Source organism: Acyrthosiphon pisum, chromosome A2 (assembly GCF_005508785.2).
Source record: "Acyrthosiphon pisum isolate AL4f chromosome A2, pea_aphid_22Mar2018_4r6ur, whole genome shotgun sequence".
Lineage (NCBI taxonomy): Eukaryota > Metazoa > Arthropoda > Insecta > Hemiptera > Aphididae > Acyrthosiphon > Acyrthosiphon pisum.
In genome coordinates, this window is record NC_042495.1 from 55716160 (window position 1) to 55734264 (window position 18105).

Consider the following 18105-nt stretch of genomic DNA (forward strand, 5'->3'; position numbering starts at 1 on the left):
ATGACGTCATCTCTCATGATATTATTTTTTATTGGATAATATGGGTAATAATATTTATTACAATATCCAGCTCTACCCCACCCCCCCCCCCACCTTAGAAATTATTTTAATTAACATTATATTAAACATCTTATTATAGGTACCACTAAATATAAATGCATAGCTTTTGGCCGGTAAAAGGTTTTAGGGTTTCGGCATAGTCTAACATATTGATGGCAGGCAGCGATTATTTAGCTAACCATAATATTATTCAATAATATTTTCATATCAACTTATATACAGCGTGTCTCAGGGCTCAGCAAGTTATCCACCTGCGGCCTTCTATGTATAATATTATGTATATTATATAATATATTCTGTTCTATACCAACCACCAACCCCTAAACTTAAAAACTTACATAACTGTTTGAATACTTAATGGAAATAATTAATAAATAATTCAACTTTTAAAATCTTTAGGCAGTTGCATAAATTAGATCTATAAATATAGCTATTCAGATGTTCAAGGAACACGCAAACAGTATTTTCAATTATTTTATTTTGAGTTAAAAGAATATAAATTATTAAAAACTGTGACTCTAATTCAATACCTAGGTAATTATTTTTCAAAAACCCGAATTGAATAAACGTTATTACTAGGGACAAACACAGTAAGAAAACTCTGTTTATACATTACATGCAACATCAAAGTATTATATAAATTATGTCATTATTATACGTTTTATAATAACTCATGATTTTATACTGCATAATTAGTAGTATGTATTATATCAATGTAAAAATGTAAAATTTATAATTTATAGGCACAACTGTTAAATTGTTCAATGTTATGAACTTAATGCTATATTTTATAATCCTGTTCGGTAAATTTGTAATAGTGCGGTAAGCCACGTACCACGTACGCGAGTGATTTCTACTTTCATTTTTTAGTCCACATCGGGATATATATAATATACCAGCTAATGAATTAGAATTATTGGCAGAAATAATGAATAGACGATTCATTGTATGATACCTACTTTCTAGCAGATATTTATATGTAGATTATTGTGTCATTGTAACTCGAAACTTGAAAGTACCTGTATACTATTACTATATATATTATAGCGTTTACGTTGTAACTTGTGGGTGGCGAGTTTTGACAGATTTTTCGATTAGAGTTGGTTGTGAACCAATAATTATTACATTATGAATTGATATATACCGAGATATATTCGTGTATACTGTATAATTTTACACGAAAAACCCCCAAGTTGGTTGAGAAATATTATTGTTCCGGTTAAAATTTACAGAATTATACTTAACTGCGTAATTCAGTAATTGCTTACACTGGCCAGCTCCATTTATGATTTTGTACGGTTTTAGAGTAATGATAAATAATTGCAAGATTTATAATACATGCACATTCACTGCCTATATGATTAAATAGCAATTAGCATATATTATTTTACATATAAAGTTAAATATATTATATTAGATTTATTCTGGAATAGTGGAATATATTAAACGTTATTAACTATGTTTTACACATAATATTATAAGTAGAAGTTTTGTGGTACGCTTTACACACCAATATAAGGGACTTTATAAACGGTTGGGTTAATAAGTGGTATCAACATTTTTACACCTGTTACACTTAAAATGTCTTCTTTTGATGCGTATTCAGTATTTCAGTGTTCCCCACCAACCCATAACAATTATAAATTCTTATTAAGTAACTTGAAATAATTCAATTTTGAATTCTATTAAAGTGTTAACTATTGGCTTAATATATCCAGTTATTATATAGGTACATAAACGTCGTCAGATAAATATATGGTCTGTCCAGCGAGAGAACGCGCCGCGCGCCGACCAAAACTGGTTTCCCCACCCAATATCCTGCCGTAGGGAAACCAGTTTCGATAGCAAGGTGACGCGGGGGGATGCGCAGAATTGGCGCGTTCTCTCACTGGACACAGTGTATTATACCAAAATAAAATATGTACCAAAAAAATCAGCAAAAATTAAGCTTTACATCTGCGGAAAAAAATTGTTTTGTGAAAAATTGACTTAAGCCCTTTCTACCCGGGAGCAAAGATATATATTATACAAACCACAGAAAACATTGCTACTTTAAAGTTTAATAAAAGGTACTTTACTCTAATATTATAAATTTATAAATAATGATGCTGAAAAATAATTGCTGAACAAGGCCGTATTCAGAACAAATTTTCAGGAGGGGGGTTGAACCCTAAAACCTGGACTCGCCACTGAATGGAAATTTGTTATGTTGCGTACTTGTTGTACAGAGTGACAACAGCCAGATAATACGTAATCTGTGAGGCTAGGACACTAGGTAAATATTATAAAAAAAAAATTAGGCACTTATTCGACTATTATGGCTATTACAAATAAATAAATAATAAATTTAGTACCTACTGTTCAATAATATTGTACGATTAGAATGATTTACGATGAAAAACATCTTTACTTGGGCGTTTACGAACCAAAATGGAAGTAGCAACTCGCAAATAGTGAATTTTTAATAGTTGTTATTATAATAAAAGGGGATGTGATATTGTGATATTTTCTGTGACCTACATATACATGGGTAAGTACTCAATGGGCGTCATTAAATAACAAATTCATTCATCATTGCTTAGTAGATATTTGAATATTTATACATCGTCATAATCCATAAATAGGTAAATATTACAAACATAATATGATAAAATATAATATAATTGGACGTATTAGAAGTTCATTGTTAGCATACATGCATAATAAATAATATTATATACCTATATAAACATAATAATCAGGTAATCTTGTATTATTGTATAACGATATATCATATATAATATGTAGGTATCTAATAAACTAATAACACACAAAAGTAGGTTTTTTCAGACATTTTATTTATTAGTAAGTACGCAAAAAATAATATGTAGACGTTCTTCAATTCAAAACAATTAAAATATACTCCATAAAATTTCCAATTTATTAAATATACAAATTGTTATGTAAAATATTATTGTTCAACATTTTGTAATTCCTCATATGGAAGTTAATAATGTCATAAATTTACATCGTATACGATTTATATACGTGATTTCTCGGCCCTGCATCTGTTCTATTTTAAAAAATTAAATTTGTGCCCACAAACTGTTTAAAATTCAAAATATGTCTGTGTAAAGCGTTTGAGATGTGGTATCTTTTTGTACGGACCGTCAGACTAATTTTAATTGTGCAGAACAAAAAAGTCGAGCCATCAATGAAAATTTGTGATAAAAGTAAATATGTTAATCAGTTAATATGATAAAAACGCGGCATCTGTGATGAACGCGGCGTGACCACTGACTCGGCACTCAAAATCTACGTTTTATAATCTAAAATAAATAATAATATATTTTATACATATATGGGTGTAACTTGGACAACTTTTATGGGAGCAAACTTTATAATTTAATATAGGTATAGCTACAGATTATATTTACTTAATACCTGTGGTATAACACATTATTTGAGGTAAATAATATATACAACTAATGGCAAATGGCATTGATTGGGTTGGGTAACTCCTATGAAAATGTTCTGCTTACTACTTTATATTGTTATTGTACATTGAAGTACATTTTAGTGCTATAATATCAGAGCCCATGGTCATGACTCATGAGTCATTATGAGTATTCAGTAGGTAATGATATTATTTTGTCTCGCTGTTGTCATCAAATTATAGATCAGAATATCAGATAATATATAATAATAACGTTTTTTATTAATTTTATCCACCAAAATAAACCAAATCCTTGAAACTTATCACAGATATTATTTTCTATAGCTAATCATTTAAAATACTATACTTTCTGAATAAAATTCAACGATTTCCGGGAGAAAATTTTACCCATATGCGATCCCACCCACACCATCAGTTTACGACTATGTATACGAGATGTAATATAGTATAATAATACCTAAGTATGAACAAAAATTAATAATAATTTTTATAACGAGTATACAGTTAATATTTTATAAGGACAAAAAGGGTTATATTATATTTTTTGTAAGTAACGCGGTTGTGGGGGTGCGAGTTTTTTTTATATTCGCTTACACAGTTACACCTAATATTGTATGTAATTATGAAATCCAATATTATAACTAAGTATTATACCTAACTTTCCGTTCTCGGTCGTGCATTATTAATTCGTTCCCGGGTTCAGTGTACCAATTATATTGTATTATTTTATGTTAATATATTACAAAGGTTGTAGACATAAACGCGTGAAAAGAATAAAAGCGGATGTACGCGATTTTTAAAATGAAATGAAATGCAAACGTAATTACTAGCTATAAGTATAAGTCCCTGTGGCTTGTACACTTGACACCTGTACCTTCTATTTATATCGTATAGGTATAGATATTACATACAGTGTAATGTCGACATATTATACATAATATTTATATTATATATAAATATTATTACCTATGTATAATGTATATTAAAATTTAAAATACAATACCACACCGAGTACTTTATTATACTATATTATATTAAACCATAAGTCACAGTAGCGCCTGTAAGGATATTATGGTTTATGGTTATATAGATCGGTGGTCGACTCACTCTTTGAGCTTTTTCGGTTTTTTCAAATATATATCGAAGGGGAATGGGAACGTATCTTCTCGAAATCTCGACAGATTGCAGCGACACCGTCGTGTGTCGTGCAGTGAAGAATAATAATTTGATCATATGTTCGCCCCTCACCACCACCCGCATCGTGCATCAATCAGCACAGCTGTAAATGTGATACGATAAATACATTACTGGAACATTGTACGTACGTCGCGGAAAACGCAACCACGACGAGCATTTTTTCTTCGTTTTCTTCGAACTTTTTTCGTCGTGGGAGGCATCGGCAGCGGTGGCGGTCGCTCCGACACGGCGCGGTCGGTGGTGGGGTCAGTTCCTGCGGAAATGCCGTCGTCGGTGACGTCACGACGTCGATGCGTATTTACGCGGGCGTACGGACGGGCGGCGGAGGAACCATTGATCCGATGCTGCGTGTCGTCATCAAAAAACCCCTTTCGCCCGCAATGTGGCCCACGTGCCGCCCACACAAAACTCTTCCGAACTGCCGCGCCGCGGCGCCGCCTCCGCCGGTTTCCTTTTGTTTTCCTTCCCCTCGCGCATATACGCCCGCACACGCACGCACGTGTTATACGCTCCGACTGCACTCTCACACTCACCCGGCATTACACCGGGGCGTGGAAACGGACGTATATACGTATACACCTATACACTTACATGTAGGTATACGCGAGTTCCCTGCAGGAAAACGACGAAAGGGGAAAAACGAAAACGGCGTACAAATCGGCTTGTGCATTTTAGTATATAATAATAATAACAATACAGTCGTCGTCCGCCCAGTGTTGCCAGCGCACTGCACCGCGCCCACCTATATACACGAGTGTTACGATAATTGTATAATGTAATAATATCATTATAATTTATAATATTATCTGGTCGTATAATATAGATTAGCGGCTGTCCGTCTTGCGGTTTTTCTCGGAATCGAGTATGGGAAATTGGAAAACAAAAAAACCATATAGGTGTACCTATTAAGGGCGAACGGTTCGTTTGCAAAAGCTTAATAGGTATAATATTATAATGTGATTGTCTTTTGAATGCACGCTCAACTGCCCATGTCGCAATAGAGACTACAATAATATTATGTAGTAATGCGGTAGGATATTACAAATGTCGTATACTCGTATATTGTGTACCATAAATTGTACCTACATAGGTACTATATAGTATATACACACGACCGCCGCGCCGACACACTCGATTTATCGTTATTGTGTTCGGTGCGTATTATAGATCTTGTTGCACACACGACCGTTCTCGAGTGTTTAGCTCTCAATGTCTGCAGCGCGATAATAAGAGCAGCCACTTTCATTCAAGCATCTTCCTCCTCCAACGCCGCTGACGGACGGTTATACGACCTTTCATACTATTGTCATCGTTTTCAAGTTAACCCGATCATCAAATTAGTCGAACGACCATTCACAATAATAACTGAACGAGTTGACTGCCTTGTGTACATCGTATTGTGATACACGTCAAACTATCAATTTTAGTTACACTTGCCAAGTCCGTCTTGAGTATCATATGTTTGGTATGATGCTCAACATTTTTCGAGATTATTTATTTATTTATATCCAGGGAATTTTCCATGCCAGAAACTCTAATAAAAATCTGTGTATCGTGTATGATATTACTCAACCCAGGTTCATAAAACTACTGAGTGCACATATTAATATATTATGATACTCGAGGCGTTTGTATAGCAAGATCGGTGAAATTGGTAGTGCAGTAGACTTGTTAAACCGCAACGGATGATCGCCGCACATTATCATAATAAATTATGAAGTGTAATAACTACACAATCTGTTGACAAAAAAATTCTATCGTTGTAAGACTTTAAAAATCCATCTGTAATATAATACAATATAAACTAATCAAAGTAAAATCATTTCGTAATATTTATGTATATTGTAATGTGTATAGTGTATACACATTCGTATAATATGAATGTGTACACATAATATAATATATGTAAAAGTAATCGTGTATACCTACATATTTCGGAACAGCTGATTATAACGATATTCATATTAATTTCATACTTTATTATGATTATTATTATTATACTATGGTGGACGGTATAGTATTCTGCAATCTACTTTCCCAACAACAATTAATCGTATTTGTTAAAACGTATTAAAAAAAATACAACTATTTTTTTATATATAATAACGCGCATGGTGTTATATTATGATGGAATATGCGGCAGATAGGAACGGCTAATTGAATAAATAGTTAAACTTCAAAATGATTCTTTAACACTTTCAATTATTTATTATATGATCAATATATTAAAGTTGAATGTAATTAAAAATTAAAATAAGCATATTGGATACATAGGTAAATAATATAATAATATTATATTATATTATATCTGTCACAAATGAATTCCTTTCCGAAAACCCAATATATTATCACAATATAATACCCATCAGTCGACAGACATGGTTATGTCGAATGAGGCATGAGCCCCGCGTAATACATTATACAACTATATTAAAAAATGTGTTAAGTACGTTTATAACGCATTATGTCAAGTCCTCGAATGGTATTTTAAATGATTTAATCGGCGTTATGTTAGATTTCCGAGTATTAATAGTTTATTACTGGTACTTAAATAAATTAAAATTAACAATTAAATCATGGCTATTAATACAATTAAATTAAAAATTAATTAAATTAATCAATTTTAAATGTTGGTTTTGTTCACGTGCTGAGTACACGCAATCAACTCATTTGTATTAAGTATAATGAACTGCAGTAGTGCAGTGCATTATAAATCAATATTAATTTAATGATTCAAAATGAAAATTATATAAATAATATTATTTTTAAAATTAGTTACTACTCGCTTTTCACATTACACGACTACACGAGTGATAATATGACACACATAATATGTCATATTATACACAACCCACTACTCAGTGCATTCAAAAACTATAATAACCAATAACGTATTATTAGTCCACATTTCTTTAATGACGTGGTATTATTATAAGAACTATATTCATTCAACATAATAATATATATAGTTGGGTACATATATATACTATACATGATATAACGGGTGGCTCTGAAAGAACGCGTGTTTCACTTCCGTGACAAAAAATGAACTTCCTCGCGGTCTATATTATAATATTACAGTATTGCTCCGAGAAATTTGTCGTTGTTTAAATAATATAGGTACTGTTCCAGGTATAATACGCTCATTATTAAATTATATTATTATATTTTAGCTCAGGGAATGATTATGGTTACATTGTTTGACACGATTCGACCTTTTTTGCCGCCCCGACCGTGTGAATGTGTCATTTGTTTGTAAGTCTTGCCACAGCGGCACAACACGTCAACACTGTTATATACTTTACACACTACATCTATGTAATATTATAGTATATGTTTATATTATACTTTGTATACTTAATCCGTGCTACCCCGTATCTTAAGAACGATTGTGAATGTTTAATGGCTCGATCCGCGTTGCAGGTGCTCGTTAATTAATAGTGTTATTGTTGTTTCCGTATAATGGGGCCCACTATATAGTTTGTCCAAATTTGAAAATTGATTTTTAACCGCACCCAAGCACGATTTGTAACACGTTGTAAAAAAGACCCCGACGTTTCAGTCCATTATTTTGGAGTGTGAATAGCATGTTATAATAGGGTTTGATAAATTATTGAAATAAACGATGTGCGAAAACGTGAAAAGTGTACTATGATGATGTATTCACAATTGATGTTCAATAGTTTGACAATTTGACCTGCTCGTTGGCTTTTATACAACCAACAATAAAATCGCCCACGCATTACATAATATTATACGGTTTTTTCTCTTCACAAGTGGGTTTAAATAATAATATGTAAAAACTATTAGATCACACCTAATACATTACACATCGGTTCTAAGTTCAAATTCGGTAAGTACAAATTATTAATTAATATGATCCGAATTACTTTATTTTTGGATAATTTATTGAGCGGTTTCATTTGATTTTTTTTTTATGTATACCTATTATAGACTAGTCCGACTAGGTATATACTCGTTTTATAAATACTATTTAAGAGAGAAAGGAGTAAGGACAATAATGTGCTAATCGTAGAAATCAGTTTTGCTCTACATGCTTATACGGCGTGAAAATATTTTTAAAAGAATTCGTTATAAAAATAAAAAAAAACGATAGGTACACTATACATATTATTGTTATTACATTTTTCAAATAGTTCAGATGTTACAAAAGTGATTCACGGCAGTGTCATATTATGACGTAGAGGCTTACTTAGGTACTAGTTACTACTTATATTACTAGGTATGTACTAGACAGAATTTAAACTAAACATTTAATAATATAATATTATACCCAATAATATATTTTGTATTGTCTTAAATAATATTATTGATTAGATAATAACTAAAAATACTTTGATTTATAATTATTGATGATAATAATATAATATGGTATATTATATTATATTATACTGTGTAAATGTGTAATGTGTAATGTGTATCGTGTTGCGTGTGTATAATATTAGCTTACTTAATACTTATTACTTACTATTACTACTATAGCAGTTTAAATTAAATATTTAATCGTAATGTTTTGTTGGTATTATAATTTATATCATTATATTATCGACTAATATTAATAAATAATATTAAGTACTATAAATACCAGTATTTATAATTATAATGATTGTAATGTATATTGACGATGGCTACGTAACAAAACCTTTAGATCTATCACATTTTACCAGAGTGATTTTTATAACTGCAATAATATGTACCTATCAATATAAAATATTTGTTAAGTAATTTATACATTTATTTCACTCTGTTTTTGTTTTAAACTTCTTATCTATTATAAAGATAACATACTTCACGCAACATCTTGATTAATTAATTTTATGTGCCCGTTAATATTATTATTAATTACTGGACTCATTAGAAAAAAACTTATAAGGTTTTTCCGGTTTTTCTACGCAGGCATTGTCGCTGTAGTATCAAAACATTTTTTATATTATTTATAAATAAAATATATCTTAAGAAACAAATTGATATTTAATATACGTAGGTACAGTTGCGTAAAATGTATGAACTTTTACAGTATAAACACAATACTTTGTGTTTTTGATACATAATACACACTTATATCTAAGTACTTACTTCTCACAAGGACAATATTGTTATAACAATTAGACATAGGTATATAAATTGTCATATTTAAAAATCTTTTTAAGAAATGTACAAATGAAATCTCTCTGGCGTATTTCGTTGTAAGATTCTTTTTGTACATCCGTGTTTTTTCAAACTTTTGTTTTAGAACTCCATTTGTGCAAACCCCTTCTATGACATAGGGGTAGCTTAATAAATGTCAAAGGAATCAACATTATAATCTGTTTTAAACATTCACGAATAACAAAAAGTTTGTTTGGTCTATGTACTTAATACATTTACTCGCTTATATGTTGTTTCCTGTTGGTGTACCTATTCGCGTATACTATAGAAACTTTTTTGATGTTAATTAAAGAATCCATTTTTCCAATATTATTTCAAGTGGTAAATGCATTAAATCTCCAGTCCTTTGGTTGATTGTTAGGTATATGTACGATTGTTGTCATATTATGTTACTAATAAAAAATATATAATTTCAAATTAAAGCATATTATGTATAAGCATATGGTTATATAAGTACTTATATGTGAAACGAGCTTAAATGAAAACGCGAGTAACTTCAACCTTGTAACTGTAAAACAGGTCTAATTCGTCTTCCTTAATAGATGTTAGATAGTTAACTAGATCATTATTTCTATACTTACCTACTCCAATACTTGTAATGTCTACATTAAAGTACCTATACATTGTTATTATTGGTTTGGAAAATTATTATTATTATATTTCTTTAATAAACTGATTTAAGTAAATAGATTTAAACTTAATATACATTTTTGTTTATGCATCAGACTTTAACATATCCATAAAATGTATATTTTTATAAGTTGTAAAATATTGTTATACGTGTATATCCGTACATGTATACAACTGCAGTAACAGTTTATTGGACTCGACCACCTTGAATTTGAAATTTATTCAGCAATAAATTTCATATTTTCGTATATTCACACACTAAACATCCACTTATCCGTCCAACGTATCGCCCATGTTCAGTGCTATCAGATATCGACTAATAATTTAATACCTACCATATGCGTACTTATTTTTATTTAGGATATATTACTCTCTTTTGTACTAAAAAAATAAAATATTACAGAATAAAGGTTTAAAATTATTAATGTCCTAGAGTTGCGCTTGTTCGGGGTAATATTTAGTCTTATCTTTATAAAAATGTTATAATTTGTTTACTGCATTGATTGAATGACTAAACTATATATCAAAACTGATTCAAATAGTCTTATAAATAATTGATAAATGATCATTTTTGAGTACAAAATAAAAATTGTTTTTTGAGTAGGTACATCAAATTATTTAATATAGCTACTATTCCGTCAATATTTTATCTTATTTATTTGTATGCCATTATTTGTCTTTGCTCGTCGTGTCGTTGGAATGTAGTAGTAATACTAGTAATTATAGGCTTTGAATTAAAATAATATTTGGTAGTTAAATATCTAATCTAAAAATGACTGATGAAGAAAGCGTAAAATTGTTTAAATTTCAATAGTGATAGCAACAATGTGTATTATTTAGAATTAGAAATATTATAATTATTATTAATTAGTTTGAGTAGATAATAAAAAAAACATTTATATTATTATATAATATTGCCAACATTGTTGTTGATTCACAAGTATTCGATATGCAAATACCTACGCCATACAGCGTTTTAATTATGCATCGGCCGCGGACGGAATTCATCTTATTTAAAAATAAAAACATTACGCGTAACTTATATAGGTAGTATTATGTCATCTACCGACGACGTCCTATATAAATCGGTGAACAAAATATAGTGCAGTATGCACATACCGTGCACTGTGCAGATTATAATATGCGTATAATGTCTAGCAGTAATAATAATTATCGTGTCTGCGGTGAATAATCATTTAAGACGAACGCCATTTATCGTATTATTATTAAATATTATTCGTCGTCGTCGTCGTGTTGCTGTGGCCGCCACAACGAGGCATTGCACGTGTCCGCGCAGATAACTGAATATTGAAAAATCAATTATTCGGTCGGCAAAAATAATAATATATACTGCGTGTATTATATACTACAACTGTGTCCTCGAAAACCGATCGGCCGAGCGCACTGGCAGCGGGTCATGTCCTGTTCTGCGGTTAACCGCGCTGTGGGCTCTTCCATTTCCGAGGATAAAAAAATGACCGAAACGGTTCTCGCAAGCGCATTGTTGACGGAATATAATATTCACAAAAACGATGGACATTATTGGAATAAAAAAAAAAAAACCATGGACGAAAACAAAACAAAAGAAACGGACGTTATACGTAAAACGCCGCAGTAGATTCACTCCTTTATATTACAAAGAATAATAATATTGTATTACATAAAAATCGTTTTCTTCGCAAGAATACAATGTTTGATATTAGAAAATTATTATAATATTTACGACTTGTCGTCTCTTGACGGATACCAGTTAGTGTACCACGACGAACGTACGCTATTGTAGTATTATTAAGTAAAAAATGTTATATTATATAATTAGATGATAGATATATTAAGCATATTATATATTATTTATATCATGTGTGTTATATCACGAGACTGTGGGTGCCGCTATTTTGTGTTTGACTTGGCACGAAACGGTCGTTAGATTGACGAAGCAGTTAACAGAATGATACGACTCCATTACATTATAATATCGTCCAAGCTTAATATAATATTATTATGTATATTAATATATTATACAGACGGCGGGGTACGGCAATGGTTGCATATTGAAAACATCTGTTATTACCAAACGACAAACAACAAATCTTGTGAAATTGACAAGTTCTAAAACTAAAAAGTACGAGACGGAGGCGGTGCATGTATTATACGTAAAACACTCTGTCAAAAACCATTCACAGCCGGTAATATTATAATAATTATTAATACTGGATTTTACAGGAAAGATACCACTGTGCACAGTGTTATACTGGTACTCTTGTGATTTCGGTGCTCGTGTTGTACATATTTTATGTTTGTAAAATCTCCTACCGTATACAGATTGCCATTCACCGTGACGTCATGTCCGTGTACCGTGGACTCTTCGCTGAGGTATCATATAATATAAATAATAGAGGTTATGTATCACTATGTATGGTATGTCTAATCCTAATGGGAGCAAATTAATCGACAAGTCGGAAACGAATGAAAATCGTGTCCTAGAAAATGTTCTCGGAAGGTCGAAATAATTGTATACCTACATTATTATATTGTATAAAACGAAAAATAAACATGAACAAGTATTTTAATCTATCCCGAATAGTTACCACCCAGTTTATTCATTGACGCCACGAACAACGATAGAGTGTGATCGCATAATGGTAATCCTGCAGATCTGTCGAGGAGTTCCAACGAAGAAGAACGACTCGTTAGAATCGACGTCTCATATATTAATACCTTCCATTGTGTCATTGTCAGTACGTTTATTTTCAAACTAAACAACAAACTCTGTTTAAGCGAATTGTCTAATTTTGCAGTATCGATGCCCAACAAATGTGATTTTAGCAATAAACTATTAGCTATAACGAACGTCATTTGATATCGAGTTTCTAAAAAAAAAATTTAAAAGAATGTTTATTCGTAATGTATATGTATATTATATACCCATGCCTACGTATTGTGTGTGTGTGTGTGTGTTTGTAAGATGCATTGTCGTCGTCGCCGCCACTGAGTGTGAATGCTTGAACCCTCCTGAATACACTAGACGCCAAACGGTGCGTGTGTGTGTGTGTGTGTGTGTGTGTATTTCCGGTTTACGAAAACGTTGTTTTAAATCAGCATCAACCCACCACTGAATTGATCATTTCACGTCTAAAATTGATACAGATTTCAATCAATATACATAATAATATTATTATTATATATTCCGAAGGTAATCTGCATTATATTATTGCTGCCATTCGTTGTTCATATTTCGCGACCGCTCGCATGAAAAGTATTATAATTCGATTTGAGAATGAAATCCCTTCTACCTTCCTGCCAACTATCCCCGGCGGTTGTTATAATTACACATTTATGGGACAAATTTTTTTACAAAAGAAACTCGACAACATCGCGAGTACGCCATAATATTATAATAATATTCCATACCTATGTATATATACATCGATATATTATAGTACCGATATACAGTGTACACTATAATATCGATCTACGGTTTTCCACTATGTTACGCTAAATAGTAAAGAAACCTGTAAACGTGTAACTGACTATATTTACGTTCTTTCGATATGTATACTATGCGCAGATAAACCGTTTATCTATTCACTAATGTGCGCGGACCGCTGGCCACAATTTGGTAGAGCGGAGGTTGAGAACTTGTATTATTTGTGATATTGCAATCGATTTTCTTTTCCATGGTAGGTTTTAAGTTAAATAATATTATGCATTTATGTTTACGTTTTACGTACACAATGCATAATATTTATGTGTAATTGTTTTTATTTCCTCGATGAAATATAATACTATGTACTACGAATTCGATTAGAGTACAATTTTATTATTATGTTTATTTTATTTATAGAAGGAAAACATTTTAGAAAACAACTAATAAAATTATTATGCACGAGCTACGTATATTATACGAAGGAATAACAAAAAAACGCGATTAGAAAAAAATGCACTTTGAGCAATATATATTTTAATCGTGCACGCAATCCACGTTGCTAGACAATTTATTGTAATAATAATCATTATAATTTTTTCCACCGTATAGTACATTAGTACCTACATAAATTTTATTTATTTCTCCGTAACAAAATAAATAATTTTCTCATTTATATTAAGATCTTTAATTAATATAAAATACATCGTTAATATTTGACTGCATTAAAAACCGTCTGTCCAGACACCGTCCAGCCGGATAACACGTTTAGCGATAACCTGAAGCTATAATATATGTAAGTCTTAGTTATGCTCGATTTTTCCGTACCTATACGCTTTGCACATATTATAATATTATCTGTTGACTGTTATCACAATATCACGTAAATGTATAATATTTAAAACGACTACCGAGTACGTACTCATAATATTCAACCATCGCATACCCCCTCTATAGGGGCGGTGGAGGGTTAACGGCGTAATTATAGTTGGTTCTAGAGCAGAGGTATGAGAAGGATTGGGGAGATCTGCATTTTGTTCAAACCAAGTAACTTAAATCAAAATATGTTTTTCCTCGTGTATTATAAAATGTACAAGGTGTATAATAGAAATAATAGAAATAGACAAACTAATTAACTAAAATATGTAACAATATGTTTTGTTCTTCTCAATATTAATTTTTTTTAATACACAATTAACAATATTGTATTATCTATATAACAATATTTAATATTATCAGTCTATAATAAAATCATACAAAACGTATATGACTATATGAGAATACAAATTATTACACAATTAAGACAGTAATACAGTATATTGTATATCTGTTATTTCTGTTGCACTCTGTATTATGAGTCCCCCCCCCTATCTTTTACGCCATTAAAAAAAAAAATACTTTTACACACTTAATAGGTAAATAACGATTAAAAAAAAATTGTATATACTGACTAAGTCCCGCGTTGTTTCAAATGCCAATTCCAGATTACGTGTACGGCATAGTATTATAAAAAATATCCATAACCCCTTGCCGCCGTCATTAATAATTACGCCACTGACACCGACCGTACTTTGCGACCGTCGCAGTGTCGCACGATTGTGTAACAAATAATATAAAATAATAAATTAATAACACATATCGTCTAGAAAACATTATTATTGCACTGCTGATTTTTGCCGTAACATTATTATGTGTTCACTACGGCGAAGCGTCTACGATAACGATGGATGGGAACTTTGAATGGGTGAAGGGAGGGGGGCATCGGTGAACGGGAAAACGGCGCTCGTGTGTGCAACGGGTATGGAGAAAAAAACAGATTCGCCATAAATCGTCGAGGCCGTCCAGTTGATTTTCACGAAAAAAATTTCATAGTAATGATATTATTGTTATTACCATTGGTTTGTCCGCTGCGACCGTGGCACAACGAGTCGATTTGTGACACGGTTGAGTAGTGGTGAGGAGGGTGGCTAGGGGCGTCGGATAGATGGCGCGGTGTTCGGCGTGACAACGCCAAAAGAAAACGGGACGCTCCGCGGACCCCCCGCCGACGAAGGGATCAAGAAACTCGTTGCGGCCGCCGTCCCGTTTTCGATTCACCGTCGACGTGAACACAACGGTCTAGGGTCATTCAATGAGGGAATACGGAAATGCAATGCCCTCGCAGCTTTCATGTAGGTGTACCATCATGCAACGAGCTACACCAGTTTGTTGGTGACACGATCGGACGGTCGACCTCCCCCCCGCGAGAAAGGAAAATGCTGTGCCCGACCGGCCAAAAACTAAAAGTGTGACATCGAAGAATATTATGACCCATCGCATCGTATTGTATAGTACAGTAACGACGATCGCTTTATGTGTTTAGTCGGCGGCGCCGCAGCCGACCTTACGCCGACAGCCTTGTCATTGAACCGAGAAATACCAGTTCTATTGTTGAGCGCGGAGGTTTTTTTATTTTCCATCTCCGCTCGCGCAAGCCTCGGAAAAAGTTTGACGGCCGTTCACCGATTTTTTTTTCATTCTAAACAATATTTTCGTACCTCGTCGTCGTCTCCCTCTGTCTGCCATATGAGGTATATAGGTACTAGGTAGGTGTAGGTAGGTCTTCCATACGTGCGCCGTAGTTTTTTGTTTTTTTTCTCCTATTCCATTATAATACGCTATACATAATAATAATCGTATAATGTGTACCCGGGGCCTGTGCTCTTCAATTACGAATTATATCCGGCCGAGTTGGCGGCGGCGGAGGAGCCGATATAATATTATATTATTATTATTATCGTTATTATTACCGGGCCTCCGCGTATACCGTTATAACCCGGACCGAGGCCGTTCATTATAATCATCAACGTGGCACATACACACGCGCACGATCGCTCGTGCGAACGCGAACTATGCGCACTCGCGGCTACACGTGCACACACACATTCGCACAACGTCGTCATTGTGTATTCGTGTCCGTATGAGTGTGTATAGAATAATATTATTATTGTGATAATATTGCATTATTATTTTTATCCGTCGCGAAATCGTCGCGCGACGACGACGTACGACTGCGTGCACCGTGTTTTAATGTTATTATGTTTTAACGAAACCATGCCGATACTACTGCGACGCGTCTCCTGTTGTAGAACATACTAATAATAATAATAATAATATAATATACGATATTATTATTATAATATTATATTATTTTTCGTTTCGCATGCGTGCGGATATAACGTATGTCCACTCCGCGGCGGCAGTATTGATAATATTATTATACACGCATGAATGTATGTATAACGATCACGAAACCTTTTGTCCACGACCGCTCCACACTCCGCAGTGTAAATATACAACGTGACGTTTATAAATATTTTATAATGCATAATCATATAATATTGTATTATATTATATTATTAAACGGCGTGTATATACATAATATAGTGGAATAGATTATATGTATATAATATTGTTGTACATATTATTATTATTATATAGTACGCGAGATCCTGCGCATGTACGGATATTACCGAAATAAAAGGGAAACTGCGATGAGACGATTATTTTAACGAGCTCTCTCTCACTCCCATTTTCTCCGTACCCGTTCCACAACCCCCTCCCACCAACAATCGGATCATAGGTACCTACGTGTATGTACCTAATCTATTATACATCGCGCGATGCACGTCGCCGTTTTACAGCGTTTACCGTTGTTACTTGTTACGCTCGTCATTTTCATTGATTTTTATAATACAAATCGAATAATAATTATAATATAGTGGTTATAACCCTGATGTGTTTATAATATTTAAGATTATGTTTGGATTATGTTATGTTTATAATTTAAACATATTATTATTAATAAATAATAATTGTATACTATTTACTATTAATTAATGTATTATAAAATCAATGGTAGATACCTATGCTATACGTTTACTCCAGACACTCCAGTACTCCTATACCTACATTTATTATTACAAATGTCCGTAAGCCGTGTGCATTCGTTTCAGTACGTCTGCTGACGAACGATAAGCGTCTCTACATAATATAGTGATGCATTAGATTAGAATCGGTCGGATAATATAATTTATGACGTATTGATGTTCTACGTTCCTTGTTTATTATTTACGTACACGCGTCTGTGAGAATTTATATTGATTTTCCGTTGGGTGGGTGTGATTCGCGTGTACATTTTGAGAAAAAG

At 32.5% G+C, this 18105-nt stretch overlaps 1 protein-coding gene across 4 annotated transcripts in view; it reads left to right on the forward strand.

Moving 5' to 3' along the window:
• The window catches only part of LOC100167841 (AF4/FMR2 family member 1), a 161684-nt gene that overhangs the window by 68435 nt on the left and 75144 nt on the right, over positions 1-18105 (forward strand). The window contains exon 1 of one of the 4 annotated variants that reach the window (XM_029489701.1): positions 14530-14712. The exons of the other annotated variants lie outside the window; for them this stretch is intronic. The gene's annotated coding sequence lies outside the window, so the exon portion shown is untranslated. Of the gene's footprint in view, positions 1-14529; positions 14713-18105 lie in introns of those variants that run through there. 4 annotated transcript variants of the gene reach the window in all.